This window comes from Palaemon carinicauda, chromosome 41 (genome assembly GCF_036898095.1).
Source record: "Palaemon carinicauda isolate YSFRI2023 chromosome 41, ASM3689809v2, whole genome shotgun sequence".
Taxonomy (NCBI): Eukaryota; Metazoa; Arthropoda; class Malacostraca; order Decapoda; family Palaemonidae; genus Palaemon; species Palaemon carinicauda.
In genome coordinates, this window is record NC_090765.1 from 51,927,184 (window position 1) to 51,946,774 (window position 19,591).

Sequence of the window (19,591 nt, forward strand, 5' to 3'; positions counted from 1 at the left end):
AATTTAAGCATATTTTTCGTGGAAAATAAAAGTACACTCAAATGTGCGTAAATTTTAAAGAATAAATATTGAGTAACTGGTGACTGTCCCTAGTCCCGAATTTTACCACCTAACAGGTTAGGAGTCAGACCAGGGTTGCCATTCGTACGATAATTATAGTACATGTACGATTATTTTCGGTCCGGTACGATGTACGATACATACCTAAGGTATAAACAATGTAGGTGTGTGTGGGTTTAATTAAACAATTATACTAAAATCTTTTGAAATAAGTCAATCATGTAACACCATAATAATTATATTGAAAATGTGTACGACAATTTTGGTTGAAAAACGACAATTTTAAGGCTCATGTACGATAATCCAATGGAAATAATCTGGTAACGCTGAGTCGGACATTTATAATTTATTGTTCATGTGGCCGTGAGAACGTGTACACGTACGTCCGCCACTCCAGCTTTAGCCCCTAGGTTAACTCTGCTGTAATTCAAGAAAGAGTCCTATAAGGAAACCTAATTATAAGTCTGCTGGAATAGAAAGTGATAGATGACGATTAATACATTTCGGGTTTGTATTTTAAGGTGTAATGCTATTATGTTTGTATTGTTGATATAAGCTAGGCTTTAGCCTAAGCAATGGAAATGTCATAGTTTTATTGTTGTCAGTTTAAGACCTATTCTCATTAGTATGTGTATTACTTATTCAAAATGAGAGTAGCATTTTCTATATCTTATCAAAGTCCAGGATTCCAGGACACTCCAAATCAGGCAATCTTACCAAAGTTTGTAGGCTAAGGTATTATACTGCGTAGGGTTACTGCTAGCAGGCTACGCTAGTAGGAGCCTTTGCAATACCATTGAATTCATATAATCCAGACTATTGCCATACAAACATTTCAACCTCGATAATTAGTGTTATTACGAACACAGGCATAATAATGGGTTTGTTTTATTATAGTTACGACAGGGAAAACTTTCCCACTTGAAATACAAATATGTTTAAATCACGTTATTTACTACAGGAAAGGTCAATGTCTAGGCGAAGACCGCACCCGATTTTCAAGTATTAATAATAAAAACGGCAAAAAACAACCAGATTATTGTTGCACATCGCATAGAAACATGAGGAAATGAATAAAAAAGAAACTAGACTTAACTCTTACACACAAAATGTAAGCATAAACATACTACTACAATATTGGGGACCCCAGTGGAAAGCGGGGTTTTTGGGTGGGGGGGAGGAGGAGAAAAGTGATTTTTTTCGGGGCACTGCCAAACTTAATACAACCAACTAACCTACCCTGGGGTGCCTGTACCCCTACCTAGGCCTACCGGGGGTGGGGGGGCAGCGACCCCCCCCTTAAGGCCACAGTTATTTTCAGGGCACCATCAAACCTAATACACCCACCTAACCTAGCCTAGGGGCCCTGTACCCCTACTGGTAACGGGGGGGGGGTTGCCTCTGCCCCCCCTGCGACCCCCCCTTAAGGACACTACCTAACACATCCATCAAACCAAATCCAAAGTGATGGTACTGCTGTATACATCGTTATACTATCACCATTATAATATACTCCATAGATTAATGAAGCTTACCTTAACCTGTTGGTTGGTAAAGATGTACTGCTGCTTTGAGGAAAACGTGAAGCCGTTGCGAAGGTTCCTTGACATGCAGGACAATTTTTATTTTGTAAAATTAAATTGTGTCTGTGGCACAAATCCACTAGTTTTTCAATATTCCCCAAATAAGTTACAACAAATTCATTGTAAGTTAGGAAACAGTCAGGACAAGAAGATGGAATTTCAATTTCTTGTGCAACATGAGATGACATGCTTGCTATGGCCTCCATTTCTAAGAACGAAATGAAATGCCTGGGTAAGATAATGTATTGTCGCGCTATGATTGGGCAAACATGTATGACGTCATAGTGGATAGGCGCTGTGATTGGCCAAACGTGTAAGACTTCATAGTAGACTAGTTTGTCTGCGGATTATAGTGGTTACAGGGCTCATTTGAGCAAAAACAAGACACAGTCAACAATAACAACAGACTTAGAAAAAATCTGGGAGGAAGACAAGAGTAGCGTGAGTTTGATCGTCTATAGTTCGACTATTATTGATTTTCACTAAATTATCTCACTCGTATACCACTATTTACATACATTCCTACACATTCTAGTAAAAATAAATTGAATATCACTGATATCTTCATGCGGCCCTCTCCTAGACATTAACCCTTTTGTCATCCTAGCCAATACCACAGGAGTCTCATTCCACCTGGTAGTTCAGGAGAACACTGATAGGTGGTACTTCTATCAAAGTTAGTTACTTGTTCATGAGCCTTTGTATATCAGCGGCCAGTTCCTCCCGCGTGCAAAAAACAATTGGACACCAAGCAACTTAAATTCCTCCACCTAACTGAACGTACAAGCCGTGTCCTTACCCAACATGGGGGGTTTAACGTCCCAGACCCCCTTTACACTGCCATATTCTTAGTCAGCCGTCATCATGCATAAAGGTGGCCGCTATCATACATACACACCCTTGTTCGAACAGACTATATTTTGAACCTCTATTTTCAATATTGATATATACAATATAATCATAGCTCTTATTTTATTGATCATGTTAATGATAAAAGGTTAGGGTAGAATCATGAATTTGATGTAGTAATCCAATCATTGGAAATGGAAGCCAAGTCCATGTTCGTACAGAGGCTGGTCGCAATGCTACATCTTGGCTAACAGAGGCTGGTCCCAAATTTTGTATAATTGATAATTATCATCAAAATACTAGCCCACAGGGCTAACGCACGTACTGAAATATGTTCTGCTTGCCAAGACATAGGAGCAATGAGATGTTTTATCGCGAATGAAGCAAGTATACAGCAGAGGAAAAGCCTATAAATCATTAGCTGAATTACTTAAGAAAGCATTTGTAGTACGATGAACACTTGCAAATGACTCCATAGAAAATGCGATGAAAAAAATAAAATTTTCTATGCGCCCGGAAGTCCTGGCAAACAAAAGCTCGTGTTTCATTACTGTTTTTTGGTTTTGATTATTGTAAATTTTCCTTTCTAGTATGATGACTGGTTTTTTATGACAACTGGCAGAAGCAAGAAATTTTCAAAAAGTCAATTTAAATATCTGGCAAGTGGAAAGTATGGCTTTTGTAAAACAACATCCGGGAACTTTTTCTGTTCATAATTATTTGTAAGTTCGATAAATAATTTCTAGCCATATACATGAACCCCATATTTTTCTTACTTGCTATCTTGTGTTTTATGCATTTCTGATCATGATTATTGGGGCAAACCACCCGTTTTGAGTGTTTGGACCCCCAATTATGGGGGACCGGTGAGAAAGTGATTTTTTTTTTTTGTTGGGGAATGCCAAAAAGACGAGCGATATACGGCAATAATAATGTTCAGAAATTCAAAATAAACACAAGATAACCAGTTGGAAATTTATGTAACTGACTGAAAATTAAAGTATCAATTATCTATGATTCACTAAACGTCCTTCTGATGGTTTTTGCTCCACTGTGGCTCACTACGCTCGCAAAATTAACATTGTATTACTGCTCCTACGTTCTGGCAAGTGGTAGCCTACATGTCGAGCTGCGCTCGCAAGCCCCTTGTGTCATTATTTTGGAGATATATTTTTAAACCTCTGATGGTTTTTGCTCCTCCGTGGCTCGTTGTACTCACAAAATTACCAATACGTTCTACTCTTATGTTCTGGGAGGCAGTACATGTTGAGCCGAGCTCGCAAGGCCCGTGGGTCATTATTTTGGGGTTCATTTTTACGTTTACGTGAGCAGCTATAGCTATACACTGAACAGAGAGCGTTTTCAGCATAGTATAATCAATTTCCGACATATTTGAAATTAAACTAAATTTTGAAAAAAAAGTGTTATGCATGCTCATTGATTCTTCCTGATAACGCTGAGTCACACTTTTCGGATCGTGCATGCTCACATGAGTTTGCCTAACAGTGCTTACTGTATGTATTCTCGGCTGTAAGATAATGCTTGTTCTTGTTTGTTAGTGCTCAGGTACATCCACCTAGAACTTTAGTTCTTTCATGCTAATGTGCTCTTTAGCTTATTACCGCACATCAGGTAATAAGATTTGCCCTGGTGCTTATATAGAACATACAGCCGTTCCGGCTCTATTGTGTGTGCTCATTCTGTACGCTCACATACTGATAAGTGTATGTAGTCAGAGGTTGAGAGTCCTGTTAGAAGACATCCTAGATTTCCCAAGTGTATGGTCACCTACAGAATATCCCTCAGGAGTTAGATCTCGCCCTTCTAGACGTGCACATTCTCCTCTGAGCTCTCAGGCCTCAGACCAAGGTTTATAATAACCTGGAAAATGCTGGTCTTAATGAGGAAGATCAACAGCCTGGGAGAGGCTACAAGAGCACCAGCGGGAGGAGGGGAAATGTCTGTTGATATGCTCTTTGAAGCACCACAGGGTTCTAGACCCTCCTTAACCCTTCCGTGGTAGGAACTACCCAAAAATGCTCGAGTTATTGCCAATGACCAGGTCTCTGGACAGAGTAATTAATTCTGTGCCTCCTACACAGTTAGACAGGCGTTTATTATGTGAGGAAACCACCCTTTTAATTCTTCCCATCGACCCAGCAATTACAACTCATGCCAGGCATATCAATAGAAAGATTTGGAGGACAAACATGGAGGCCTCCCCACAAGCCCTAGGTGAAGGTCAAAGTGGCTACTAGGTGAACCAGCAGTTTGGAAACTTCTGACACCTCATTTTGATCTTAACCCTTTACCCCCGGGCTATTTGAACTTTCCAACCCTTAACCCCCATGGGTTATTTTTTTTTCAAGCACATTTTGCAGTATATTTTTTTTAAATTGCTCTAACAGCCTTAATTTTTGTCATAGAGGGGTCAGGTTAGTCTCATTTTCTTGGGAAATACCCGAAGTTTCTCAAAAAATTATAAAAAATATGCAAAAAATATGTAAATAGCAGTTTTTTGCAAGGACGTACCGGTACATCCATGTGGGTAAAGGGATGAGTTTTGTGAAACGTACCAGTACGTCTTTTGGGGGTAAAAGGGTTAGTAGCAGAGTTTTCTAGCTTCACTGAAGTCACACTCTTATTTAAGGACTCAGGTTTATATAGGTAGGAAAAGTACAAATTACTTATAAAAGAAATTATTTTTCCTTTATCAAACCGCCTATCTTTTAGAGTGAAAATCGTGGCCTAGTTTGCTCTGGCAAAAGGAAATGGTGTTTATTAGCGTGTTTACACGCCTTTTATCGCCAGGGTTTTTTTGAGAATGCCTTTAAAGTTTATAACTACTGAACAGTATAACTATGATGAAACAGTACATACACAACTAGTTTGCAGTTAACTTGACGTACATTTTTATTTATTCTTAAATCATATAGTTAAGGTAAAGTCTGTATAAATAAGTTATTTGTTCATACTTGTAATACAAACCTTTGACCTTTAATAAGATTTATTACCACAGCAAAGCTGGAACAGCTTATACTTTTAACAAGGTAATAGTAGTAACATATGGGGTTACAGTTAGATTCCGCCTGCCTGCCAAGTAGTGTAACCTTCACTGTGACTTCAGCCTCTGGACAGTACAGATGTGCTTCTCAACATCCGCATCTAGCTTTTTAAAGCTTTTCTACTTTCTTTTAGGTTGAATAAATGGTCTCGCAGACAGGAGGAAGGAGAGGGGAGAGCCACTGCCCTTCTTTCCTTCAGTGTCTGCCAATCCCAAAAGGTGCAAAGTAGATAGAAGATATTCTCTTCCTTGTATAACTTGATTTAGTCAAAAGGATGACTGGTGAGTCACCTGGAACACAAGTTAAAAACAAGTAATAGAAGATACAAACATAAGTAATGGATAAACATAGGTAAATTACATTTTACTCCCTTGCCTAGGGGGAGTTTTAAAGGGTACGGATAAAACTTGACAGGCTGGAAGCAGTAACTTGTGAAAGGTCTTTAATAGTCTTAATTGCCGAAATATAAAAACATGTATAGTTTTTGGAGTACTTGATCAGTTCACATAGCCTCATTTTAAAAATTCTACATGTGACTTGAAGGTCAATCGTCTACGGAACTTCTATACACTTAATATAGAGACCTCATCTCTCTTCTGGAGAGTGGGTATTATTGTGACCCACTGAAGACCCAGGGCTCGAAGTGAAGTCACACTGATCTATAAAAGGCTGTGTTAAAGGCAACGTTTCACTAACGTCTGGTTTGTTATGAGGCATGAGATGCTTCAGGGATAATGTTAGTTTAGTAACTGGTGGCAGAGTTGTAGACGTTGGTGAGGATGGAGTGGCTGGCTCCTGTTAATCCAGCAACTGCATAAGAGTTGTAGCTGTCAGCCCTATGGTTGTGGGCTGTGGAGTCGTGGGCTCTGTATTATTATTATTATTATTATTATTATTATTATTACTATCCAAGCTACAACCCTAATTGGAAAAGCAAGATGCTATAAGCCCAGGGGTTCCAATAGGGAAAAATAGCCCAGTGAGGAAAGGAAATAAGGAAATAAATAACTGAAGAGAACAAATTAACAGTAAATCATTCTAAAAAAAGTAACAACGTCATAACAGATATGTCATATATAAACTATTAACGTCAAAAACAAATATGTCATATATAAACTATAAAAAGACTCATGTCCGTCTGGTCAACAAAAAAGCATTTGCTCCAACTTTGAACTTTTGAAGTTGTACTGATTCAACAACCCGATTAGGAAGATCATTCCACAACTTGGTAACAGCTGGAATAAAACTTCTAGAGTACTGCGTAGTATTGAGTCTTATGATGGAAAAGGCCTGGCTATTAGAATTAACTGCCAGCCTAGTATTACGAACAGGATAGAATTGTCCAGGGAGATCTGAATGTAAAGGATGGTCAGAGTTATGAAAAATCTTATGCAACATGCATAATGAACTAATTGAACGACGGTGCCAGAGATTAATATCTAGATCAGGAATAAGAAATTTAATAGACCGTAAGTTTCTGTCCAATAAATTAAGATGAGAATCAGCAGCTGAAGACCAGACAGGAGAACAATACTCAAAACAAGGTAGAATAAAAGAATTAAAACACTTCTTCAGAATAGATTGATCACCAAATATCTTAAAAGACTTTCTCAATAAGCCAATTTTTTGTGCAATTGAAGAAGACACAGACTTTATATGTTTCTCAAAAGTAAATTTTCAATATTAATCTTACCCGATGATCATGTAGCTGCAACTCTGTTGCCCGACAGAAAAAACCTACGGTCGGGATACGCCAGCGATCGCTATACAGGTGGGGGTGTACAACAACAGCGCCATCTGTCGAGTAGGTACTCAGGTACTTCTTGTCAACAAGAACCAATTTTCTCTCTGTCGTGCCACCGGCAAGACCTACTTGATACGCTGTTGTTTCTGGAGTTGATTTCACGCTATTTGGTGATGTATTCTCTCTAGATATTAGCTTTCGCTGTACAGGAGTTATTATCATTACCTTATCAAGCTTTTTTGATTAGATTTGGATTATTTGTTGACGACTTGGATAGATTTTGGATTCCCCCCTTTGGCTAATTCAAGATGTCTGACCATACTCAAGTCCCCAAGTACAGGCAGTGTAGCGCTAGGGACTGTTCTAGGCGTCTTCCGAAGGCCTCTATAGATCCTCACACCGTTTGTTCCAATTGTAGGGGTAAATCCTGTCAATTGGAAGATCGATGTGAGGAATGCGCTGGGCTTTCGGAATTCGATTTTAATGAATTCCTTAAGAATGCACGTAGGCTAGAGAAGGATAGGATCAGGAGGAGTTCGTCTCGCTCTTTTGATTTTTCCTCTCCCCATGCCCCTCAACCTATTCCTTCCCCTGTAGTGGTGACTCCCGACCCTTCTACGAGCTCTCAGCAACCCTCAATGGCGGACATGATGCGTGCCATTCAGGCTCTTGGTGACAGAGTGGAGTCATTAGCTAATGACCGCAATCAACTCTTGGCCGATGTCAAAGAGTTGAAGGAGAAAAGTGCAGTGGGAAGTGTAGTGAGTGCAAGTGCGGTGAAAAGTGTCAGTGTCAGTGTTACGCATGAGGGTGCATCTGTTCGTGCCAGTCGTCCTCCCAGTCCGGGACCTCTTGCAAGCTCCCAAGCCCAGGGGAGAAGCAATGTCGAAGGACCAAAGGGTTCGACAGGCCTTGATCAGCGTACAGATGTACCCTCAGTGGTTGCGGACGTATCTTGCAGAGATCGTCCCATCCACAAACAGACGAGTGAGCCCATTCATTCCTCGTCTGTGGAAGAAGTTTCTAGGCAGAAACGCTGGACCAAGGTCTCACGACCTCTCAAGCGCAAGGTCCCTTCCGAGCGAGTCCAACGGCCCAGGTGTAGCCACTGGGTCAGTTCGGACTCGCCGCAGTCTTCCGAAGACTGCACACCTCCCAAGAGAGGTAGAGTGGTTCCGCAGCAGGCAATCACTCCGGCTGTTGCCGCACCAACCGCTGTAGACCCTAAGTGGTCTATGCTGCAGTCTATGCAGACTCAGCTAGCTTCGTTCATGCAGGAGTATCGTGCTGAGAAGGTTGACACTGCACCTGTTAACCTACAACCTGCCACGGTTGTGCGCTCAGCAGACACTGCGGCTGCCTACTCCCACACTCCGGCTGTGAGAGCTCCACCACCGATGCGCAGTCGACCCTGACAGACGCATGGTGACGTTAGCCGACATGCGGCACCCTCCGTTGACATGCGTGAGCTACCGCATCAGCAGTGGGAAGGTGCTGTCAAGCTGCCGTGTTTTGACGCAATGCGGCAGTCTCCGCAACCCACGGCAGTCCCCACCACGCACCATCACTCCGCTTTTGTTGTTGCCAGCTCTCAGACTGACCAGCAGCGGCATGATGTTGGATCCAGTGCAGCTACGCATGCACCCGTGCTGCCGGATTCAGCCGTTCAGCTTTCTTCTCCTCCTTTGCCGCTTCCTCCTCAGCATTCGGATGAAGGAGTCTTTGATGACGACGAAGCTGCGCATTTGGACGATCAACACTCCGACATAGAGGAACCCAAGACTTCGCCTCCCTCCTTAGACTTTAGGAAAGTCCTTGCCCTGTTTAAGGAGTTGTATCCGGACCAGTTTGTGTCTGTAACCCCGCGCTCACCTCCCTCTGAGTTCTCTTTAGGCATGCAGTCAGCAGCTCCTGCCTTTACGAAACTCGTACTCGCGCGCTCATCCAAGAGAGCTTTAAGGGTACTGGGAGAGTGGTTGCAGTCCAAGAAGCAACTTGGTAAGACATCCTTCATCTTTCCACCGACCAAGCTTGCTTCCAAATCTAGCGTCTGGTATGCCACGGGAGAAGATCCCGGCTTGGGAGTTCCTGCCTCTGCCCAGGGCGACTTCTCAAGTCTGGTAGATTCTCCCCGCAGACTGGCTATGAGACGCTCCAAGATTTGCTGGACCTTTTCGGATATGGACCATCTTTTGAAGGGAGTTTTTCGTGCGTTTGAGATCTTCAACTTCCTGGACTGGTGTTTGGGAGCGTTAAGCAGAAAGACCTCCCCTTCGGATAAGGACTCTGCCATGCTCATCATGTCATGCATGGACAAAGCCATTCGGGATGGGTCTGGCGAGCTTGCGGCTTCGTACGTGTCTGGAGTTCTTAAGAAGCGAGATCACCTTTGCTCCTTCTTGTCTGCGGGGGTCACACCATGTCAGAAGTCAGAGTTGATGTTTGCTCTGCTTTCCAAGTGTCTCTTTCCTGAAGAGCTGATCAAGGGGATTGCCGCCTCGTTGATCCAGAAGGATACCCATGACCTGGTGGCGTCATCCGCACGTAAAGTCACAGCTTTACCTTCAGTGCCTAGACCTAGGATGGACACACCAGCATCTAGGTTCATTCCGCCCTTTCGTGGCAGAACCTCCAGCAGAGGAGGTACCCGTGCCGATAGTCAACGTGGCAAAAAGAAGAAGGGTTCCAAGTCCTCAAAAGGCAGAGTCTGACTGCCAACCTCTCCAGACAGCAGTGGGAGCCAGGCTCAAGAACTACTGGCAGGCCTGGGAGAACAGGGGTGCAGACACACAGTCTGTGAAGTTGCTCAGAGAGGGGTACAGGATTCCATTCTTGCGCAAGCCCCCTCTAGCGACTACTCCCATCGACCTCTCTCCCAGGTACAGAGAGGAGGACAAGAGGCTAGCTTTACAGCAAGAGGTGTCTCTCTTGCTACTAAAGGGAGCGGTAGTCATAGTCCGGGACCATCAATCCCCGGGCTTCTACAACCGTCTCTTCTTAGTAGAGAAGAAGACAGGAGGGTGGAGACCGGTGCTGGACGTCAGTGCTCTCAATGCTTTTGTCACCAAGCAGACGTTCACCATGGAGACGACGAAGTCGGTGCTAGCATCGGTCAGGAAGGAAGACTGGATGGTCTCGGACCTAAAGGACGCGTATTTTCATGTCCCCGTCCATCCAGACTCCCAACCTTTCCTAAGGTTCGTCTTTGGAAAGGTCGTTTACCAGTTCCAAGCCCTGTGCTTTGGCCTAAGCACGGCACCTCTAGTGTTTACCAAACTGATGAGGAATATTGCCAAATTCCTGCATTTGGCAGACATCAGAGCCTCCCTCTATTTGGACGACTGGCTTTTAAGAGCTCCGTCAAGTCGTCGCTGTCTGGAGAATCTCAAATGGACTATGGATCTGACCAAGGAATTGGGTCTCCTGGTCAATATAGAAAAGTCCCAACTCGTTCCATCCCAAACCATAGTCTATCTAGGTATGGAGATTCAGAGTCGAGCTTTTCGGGCTTTTCCGTCGGCCCCCAGAATCAGTCAAGCCCAAGAATGCATCCAGAGCATGCTGAAAAGGAACCGATGTTCAGTCAGACAGTGGATGAGTCTGATAGGGACGCTTTCATCGCTGGCCCTGTTCATCGCGTTAGGGAGACTCCACCTCCGACCCCTTCAGTTTCACCTAACTGCTCACTGGAGAAAGGACATGACGTTAGAAGCGGTCTCAGTTCCTATATCCGAAGAGATGAAGTCTGCACTGACTTGGTCGAAGAACAGCATTCTTCTCAAGGAAGGTCTACCACTGGCTGTTCAGACCCCCGACCACCTTCTCTTCTCGGACGCATCGGACACGGGCTGGGGTGCGACACTGGATGGTCGGGAATGCTCGGGCACATGGAATCCGGATCAAAGAGCACTTCACATCAACTGCAAGGAGCTACTGGCAGTTCATCTGGCCTTGAGAAGCTTCAAGTCCCTCCTTCTAGGCAAGGTGGTGGAGGTGAACTCCGACAACACTACAGCCTTGGCGTACATCTCCAAGCAAGGAGGGACTCATTCGAGGAAGTTGTTCGAGATCGCAAGGGACCTCCTCACCTGGTCAAGAGATCGAAAGATATCGCTTGTAACGAGGTTCATTCAAGGCGACATGAATGTCATGGCAGACCGCCTCAGCCGGAAGGGTCAGGTCATCCCTTCAGAGTGGACCCTTCACAAGAATGTTTGCAACAGACTATGGGCCCTGTGGGGTCAGCCCACCATAGATCTGTTCGCTACCTCGATGACCAAGAGGCTCCCAAATTATTGCTCACCGAGTCCGGACCCAGCAGCAGTTCACGTAGATGCCTTTCTTCTGGATTGGTCCCATCTAGACCTGTATGCGTTCCCCCCGTTCAAGATTGTCAACAAGGTACTGCAGAAGTTCGCCTCTCACGAAGGGACACGGTTGACGTTGGTTGCTCCCCTCTGGCCCGCGAGAGAATGGTTCACCGAGGTACTGCAACGTTCCCAGGACTCTTCCTCTAAGAGTGGACCTTCTGCGTCAGCCGCACGTAAAGAAGGTACATCCAAGCCTCCACGCTCTTCGTCTGACTGCCTTCAGACTATCGAAAGACTCTCAAGAGCTAGAGGCTTTTCGAAGGAGGCAGCCAGAGCGATTGCCAGAGCAAGGAGGACATCCACTCTCAACGTCTACCAGTCAAAATGGGAAGTCTTCCGAAGCTGGTGCAAGGCGAATTCAGTTTCCTCAACCAGTACCTCTGTAACGCAGATAGCTGACTTCCTTTTACACCTAAGGAATGTAAGATCCCTATCAGCTCCTACGATCAAAGGTTACAGAAGCATGTTGGCAGCGGTCTTCCGCCACAGAGGCTTAGATCTTTCCACCAACAAAGATCTACAGGACCTCCTTAAGTCTTTTGAGACCTCAAAGGAGCGTCGGTTAGCCACACCAGGGTGGAACTTAGATGTGGTTTTAAGGTTCCTGATGTCAGCAAGGTTCGAACCGCTTCAATCAGCCTCTTTTAAAGATCTCACTTTGAAGACTCTTTTCCTCGTTTGCTTAGCAACAGCTAAAAGAGCCAGTGAGATACACGCCTTCAGCAGGAACATAGGTTTTACATCTGAAACGGCTACATGTTCCTTACAGCTTGGTTTTTTAGCTAAAAACGAGCTCCCTTCTCGTCCTTGGCCCAAATCGTTCGAGATTCCAAGCCTGTCCAGTTTGGTTGGAAACGAACAAGAGAGAGTACTTTGCCCAGTAAGAGCTCTTAAGTACTATTTAAGACGTACAAAGCCATTACGAGGACAATCAGAAGCTTTATGGTGTTCTATTAAGAAACCCTCTTTACCGATGTCGAAGAACGCAGTTTCTTATTACATCAGGCTTTTGATTAGAGAAGCCCATTCTCATCTGAATGAGGAAGACCACGCTTTGCTGAAGGTAAGGACACATGAAGTTAGAGCTGTCGCTACTTCAGTGGCCTTCAAACAGAACCGTTCTCTGCAGAGTGTAATGGATGCAACCTATTGGAGAAGCAAGTCAGTGTTCGCATCATTTTACCTTAAAGATGTCCAGTCTCTTTACGAGAACTGCTACACCCTGGGACCATTCGTAGCAGCGAGTGCAGTAGTAGGTGAGGGCTCAACCACTACATTCCCATAATCCCATAACCTTTTTTAATATTTCTCTTGAAATGCTTTTTATTGTTGTTTTTGGGTTGTACGGAAGGCTAAGAAGCCTTTCGCATCCTGGTTGATTTGGCGGGTGGTCAAATTCTTTCTTGAGAAGCGCCTAGATTAGAGGTTGTGATGAGGTCCTTTAGTATGGGTTGCAGCCCTTCATACTTCAGCACCTAGGAGTCGCTCAGCATCCTGAGAGGATCGCGAGGCTCAGTAAGGAAGACGTACTTAAAAAGGCAGAGTAATGGTTCAAGTCGACTTCCTTACCAGGTACTTATTTATTTTATGTTTGTTATTTTGAATAACTGCTAAAATGAAATACGGGATACTTAGCTTCTAATGTTAACATGTATGCTGGTCTCCACCCACCCCCCTGGGTGTGAATCAGCTACATGATCATCGGGTAAGATTAATATTGAAAAATGTTATTTTCCTTAGTAAAATAAATTTTTGAATATACTTACCCGATGATCATGAATTTAAGGACCCTCCCTTCCTCCCCATAGAGACCCAGTGGACCGAGGAGAAAATTGGTTCTTGTTGACAAGAAGTACCTGAGTACCTACTCGACAGATGGCGCTGTTGTTGTACACCCCCACCTGTATAGCGATCGCTGGCGTATCCCGACCGTAGGTTTTTTCTGTCGGGCAACAGAGTTGCAGCTACATGATCATCGGGTAAGTATATTCAAAAATTTATTTTACTAAGGAAAATAACATTTTTCTGTCGAGAATCACACCTAAAATTTTGAAAGTCATACAAATTTGAAGAAACATTATCAATACTGAGATCCGGATGTTGAGGAGCCACCGTCCTTGACCTACTTACAATCATACTTTGAGTTTTGTTAGGATTCAACTTCATACCCCATAACTTGCACCATTCACTAATTTTAAATATTAAACTTAGCCGGTGAATATATAATAGCTGACGTCTCGGACGGCTCGACAGAAACACAAAAACTCGCGAGCGATCGCTGTGAAGGTTGCGGGTGTGCCCACCAGCGCCGACTATTGGTCAGATACCGCATATACATGTAAACAGCCTCAGTTCTTCTCTGTCGGTCTTGTCGACAAGTTGATTCCGCTCGCTGTTAACCTGGAGTTTTTTCGTCATTCTTGGTGAAGTACTGTACTTCTTTTTGGTTTTGAGCTTTCGCAGTGACAGGTGTTTTTCTCTTCAATTAAAACTCTTGAACCCTTTTTTGGATAGCGTTTATTGTTGATGACTTTGGATTGTTTTTGGATTTTCTTGGACTTTTCAAAATGGCTGACCCTTCTCCCATTCCTAAATTTCGTAAATGTAATGCTAGGGATTGTAACAAACGTCTTCCAAAGGCCTCTCTCGACCCACATACCGTGTGTTCTAATTGCCGGGGTAAAACCTGCCAATTAGGAGATCGGTGTGATGAGTGCGTGGTACTTTCGGAATTCGACTGGCTAGAGTTTGATAAATATTCTCGTAAGCTTGAGAGAGATAGGGTGAGGAGAAGCTCCTCTAGGTCGTTGGATTTTTCCTCCTCCCATGCCCCTGAACCTAATCCTTCCCCTGTAGTAGTTGTACCTGAACCCTCTACTAGCACTCATGAACCATCCATGCGGGATATGTTGCTTGCCATTCAAGCTTTGGGCGAGAGAGTTGAGTCCTTAGCATCGGACCGTAATCAACTCATGGCGGATGTGAATGTGTTAAAGTGTCATAGTGCCAATTCAGAAAATCGTGGGGATAAAGTGATTAGTGCGCAAAGTGTTTTTAGTGTTGCGACCGATGGTTCGTCTGTTCGTGCTTGTCGTTCTCCTAGTCCGAGACCTCTTTCAGGCTCCCATGCACCAGGGAGAAGTAATGTCGTAGGACTTATGGGGACGAGAGGCTTTAACCAACGAACAGACGTTCCCTCTATGGTATTGCGCGTGTCTCGTCAAGACCGCCCCTACCATAAGACGAGCGAGGCTGTTTTCTCCTCATCATCCGAAGGCTTCTCGCGAAAGAAACCTTGGAGCAAAGTTTCTAGACCCTTAAAGCGGAAGTCATCCCTTCAGGACAGGTCCAGCGTCCTGGCTGTAGCCATTGGGACAGCTCTGACCCTTTGCAGTCGTCGGAAGACTGCTCGCCGCTTAAACGAAAGCGTAACACGGGCTCCGAGAGTCTCAGTAAAGGCAATGTTTTGCCGTCACAGACGTTACCATCGTCTCGGCCCGTACCGACTCCCGTTGATCCTAAATGGGTTGTCCTGCAGGATATGCAGAATAAGCTTGCCTCCCTTATGGAGGAGTATACCGTTGAGCAGGTTCACGATGATCCTTGCCGTTGCGCTGATCGAGATCCTGGCCCTCAGCCGCCCAAACGAGCCTTTACTCGTCCTGTTGACGTTACGCAACGTGATGTCGGTAGTTTGTCACGTCAGTCACGTGACTTGGAGCCTCACTCGATGCAGTCCCGTGTTGACTTTCAGCCGCTGCCGCAGTCTCGTGTTGACGTTCAGCCGCTGCCGCAAGCTCGTGTTGACGTTCAGGACGTTCGCCAACCAGCTCAGTTGCCTTGTTTTGACGTTGAGCGTCAAGCACCGCAGTCAAGGGTTGTTTTAACTGTCGAGCGTCCTCCCGCTCCTGTTGTTGTTGCTGGTCAGTCCTTTCAGCAGTTACATGACGTAGCTTCCTTGACTGCTACTGATGCTCCTTTGCGTGTGGACTTTGCCTGTCAAGCATTGCCACCGTGGCAGGTCTCTCCCTTGCTTGAGACTCATCAATTGTCGGACGAGGTTCCTTCAGATGAGGATGTTGCTGATCCTCCGCCTACTGATAATCCTTTGGATGTTTTGTCAGACGTTGAAGAGCCTAAGGCTGCGCAACCTTCTATGGATTTTAAGAAAATCATGATGATTTTTAAGGATCTTTTCCCAGATCATTTTGTTACTGCTGCTCCTCGTTCGCCTCCGTCAGAGTTTGCGCTAGGCTTAGCTGCTGCCAAGCCTTCTTTTACTAAGCTAGTGCTCTCTCGCTCTTCTAAGAGGGCTTTACGTCTACTAGGCGACTGGTTGGTTACCAGGAGGAGTTTGGGGAAGACGGCCTTTGCCTTCCCTCCTTTTAAACTAGCTTCTAGAGTGAGCGTCTGGTATGACACGGGAGAAGTTCTCGGCTTGGGAGTTCCTGCCTCTGCCCAGGGTGACTTCTCAAGCCTCGTAGACTCTCCCCGTCGCCTGGCCATGAGACGCTCGAAGATTTGTTGGTCCTCCTCGGACCTTGACCATCTCCTTAAAGGGGTTTACAGGGCCTTCGAAGTTTTTAACTTTTTAGATTGGTCTCTCGGAGCATTAAGCAGGAAGATCTCGTCTGCCGACTAGGATGTTTCCGTGCTTATTATGTCTTGTATGGACAAAGCCATCCGCGATGGCTCCAATGAGCTCGCCGCCACCTTTACGTCTGGAGTCCTGAAGAAGAGGGAAACCCTTTGCTCTTTCCTTTCAGCAGGAGTTACTCCCTGTCAAAGATCGGAGCTTCTCTTTGCCCCCTTATCGGCTGCCTTGTTTCCTCAACAGCTGAACAAGGACATTGCTGCTTCGCTTGTACAGAAGGATACACATGACCTGATGGCTACTTCTGTTCGCAAGGGAGCTCCTTCTTCATCTTTTGTTGTGAGGCCCAGAATCGATACTCCTGCGACTAGGTTTATCCCGCCCTTTCGTGGCAGAGCCCCCAGCAGGGGAGGCGCTCGTGCCGACGGAAAGAGAGGCAAGAGGAGAGGATCCAAGTCCTCCCGTGGCAGAGTCTGACTGCCCACGTCCTCAGACAGCGGTAGGGGCCAGACTGAACAACTTCTGGCAGGCCTGGGAGAAGAAGGGTGCAGACCAAGAGTCTGTGTTGTTGCTCAAGGAGGGGTACAAAATACCTTTTGTACGCAGACCTCCTCTAGTAACAGTTCCTCTAGACCTCTCTCCCAGGTATCGAGAGGAGTCAAGGAGACAAGCTCTACATCAGCAGGTGTCTCTGTTGCTAGAGAAGGGAGCGGTGGTGAAAGTCTCGGACCTTCAATCACCGGGATTTTACAACCGTCTCTTCCTAGTCCCAAAGCATACAGGAGGTTGGAGGCCAGTGCTGGACGTCAGTGCGCTCAACGTTTTTGTTACAAAAACAAAATTTACGATGGAGACCACGAAGTCCGTCCTAGCAGCGGTCAGAGAGGGGGACTGGATGGTCTCTCTCGACCTGCAGGATGCGTACTTCCACATTCCTATTCACCCAGATTCTCAACCGTATCTGAGGTTTGTTTACAGGAATGTGGTGTACCAGTTTCGAGCACTGTGCTTCGGCCTCAGCCCTGCTCCTCTCGTGTTTACTAGGCTCACGAGGAATGTGGCAAAATTCCTTCATTTATCGGGAATTCGAGCCTCCCTATACTTGGACGACTGGCTTCTCAGAGCATCGTCCCGTCATCGCTGTCTGCAGGACCTTCACTGGACGTTGGGTCTGGCAAAGGAGTTGGGACTGTTGGTAAACTTAGAAAAGTCTCAAATGATTCCATCCCAGACGATTCTCTATTTGGGGATGGAGATACGCAGTCTAGTTTTTCGGGCTTTTCCGTCTGCCACCCGAATAGAGCAAGCCCTGCTCAAAGTCCGCCTCATGCTGAAAAAAGACCGTTGTTCAGTAAGAGGTTGGATGAGCTTCGTAGGGACTCTGTCATCCCTGGAGCAGTTTGTCTCGCTAGGGAGACTTCACCTTCGCCCTCTCCAGTTCCATCTAGACTCACACTGGAACAAGAGCAAGACTTTAGAAGCTGTGTCAATCCCGGTCTCCGAGCCAGTAAAAGCATGCCTGAACTGGTGGGACAGCAACATAAGTCTGAGAGAGGGTCTGTCCCTGGCAGTCAAGAACCCAAACCACGTGTTGTTCTCAGACGCGTCAGATTTGGGTTGGGGAGCGACTCTGGACGGTCGGGAATGTTCGGGTCTTTGGACGTCGGATCAGAAGAGCATGCACATCAACGGCAAGGAGCTGTTAGCGGTTCACTTGGCCTTGATGAGTTTCGAGAGCATTCTTCGAAACAAAGTGGTAGAGGTCAATTCAGACAACACCACAGCATTGGCGTACATCTCCAAGCAAGGAGGCACTCACTCCCACACACTGTTCGTCATCGCAAGGGACCTCCTCATCTGGTCAAAAAATCGAGGCATCTCCCTGTTGACAAGATTTATCCAGGGGGACTTGAACGTCTTGGCAGACTGTCTCAGTCGGAGAGGTCAGGTGATCCCCACGGAATGGACCCTCCACAAGGAAGTGTGCAAGAGTCTTTGGGTGACTTGGGGTTAACCCTCCATAGACCTCTTTGCCACCTCGTTGACCAAAAGGCTCCCGACCTATTGCTCGCCAGTCCCAGATCCAGAGGCGACCCACATAGATGCGTTTCTACTGGACTGGTCTCACCTGGACGCGTACGCATTCCCACCGTTCAAGATCGTCAACAAGGTACTGCAGAAGTTCGCCTCTCACGAAGGGACAAGGTTGACGTTGGTTGCTCCCCTCTGGCCCGCGAGAGAGTGGTTCACAGAGGTACTTCAATGGCTGGTAGACGTTCCAAGGAGTCTTCCTCTAAGGATGGATCTCTTACAGCAGCCCCACTTAAGGGATCTTCAGCAAAGCCTCCCCGCGCTTCGTCTGACTGCCTTCAGACTATCGAAAGACTCTCAAGAGCTCGAGGCTTTTCGAAGGAGGCAGCCAGAGCGATTGCGAGAGCTAGGAGAGCTTCTACCATCAAAGTATACCAGTCGAAGTGGGAAGTCTTTAGAGACTGGTGCAAGTCATCATCCATTTCCTCTTCCAGTACCTCTGTAGCCCAAATCGCAGACTTTCTCCTACATCAGAGAAATGTTCGCTCCCTCTCAGCGCCCACTATTAAGGGCTACAGGAGCATGTTGGCGTCTGTATTCAGACATAGAGGCTTAGATCTTTCCAATAATAAAGATCTCCAAGATCTCCTTAAGTCTTTCGAGACCTCTAAGGAGCGTCGTATGGCAACTCCTGGATGGAACTTAGACGTGGTCCTAAGGTTCCTAATGTCTGACAGGTTTGAGCCATTACATTCAGCCTCCCTGAAAGATCTCGCCCTCAAGACGGTTTTCTTAGTGTGCTTGGCTTCGGCTAAAAGGGTCAGTGAGATCCATGCCTTCAGTAGGAACATCGGCTTTTCCACAGATAAAGCCACATGTTCACTTCAGCTTGGTTTCTTGGCCAAAAATGAACTGCCTTCTCGTCCTTGGCCTAAGTCATTTGATATACCTTGCCTGTCAGAGATTGTAGGCAACGAGCTTGAAAGAGTACTGTGTCCAGTTAGAGCTCTTAAGTTTTATTTAGCTCGTACCAAATCCTTACGATGTGGATCTGAGGCCTTATGGTGCTTCGTTAAGAAGCCCTCATTGCCTATGTCTAAAAATGCTTTGTCGTATTTTATTAGATTTTTAATCCGAGAGGCTCATTCTCACTTGAGTGAAAAAGACCGTTGCTTGCTTAAGGTTAAGACGCACGAAGTAAGAGCTATAGCAACTTCCGTGGCCTTTAAGCAAAACAGATCTCTGCGAAGTATTATGGACGCGACCTTTTGGAGAAGCAAGTCGGTATTCGCTTC

The 19,591-nt window shown here is 45.6% G+C and overlaps 1 long non-coding RNA gene across 1 annotated transcript in view; it reads left to right on the forward strand.

Annotated features, from left to right (window-relative positions):
• Positions 1-426: 426 nt before the first annotated feature.
• LOC137632639 (uncharacterized) overlaps positions 427-19,591 on the forward strand; it is a 71,041-nt gene continuing 51,876 nt past the window's right edge. Inside the window, exon 1 of the long non-coding RNA XR_011042071.1 lies at positions 427-567. This is a non-coding gene — a long non-coding RNA (uncharacterized lncRNA). The remainder of the gene's footprint in view (positions 568-19,591) is intronic.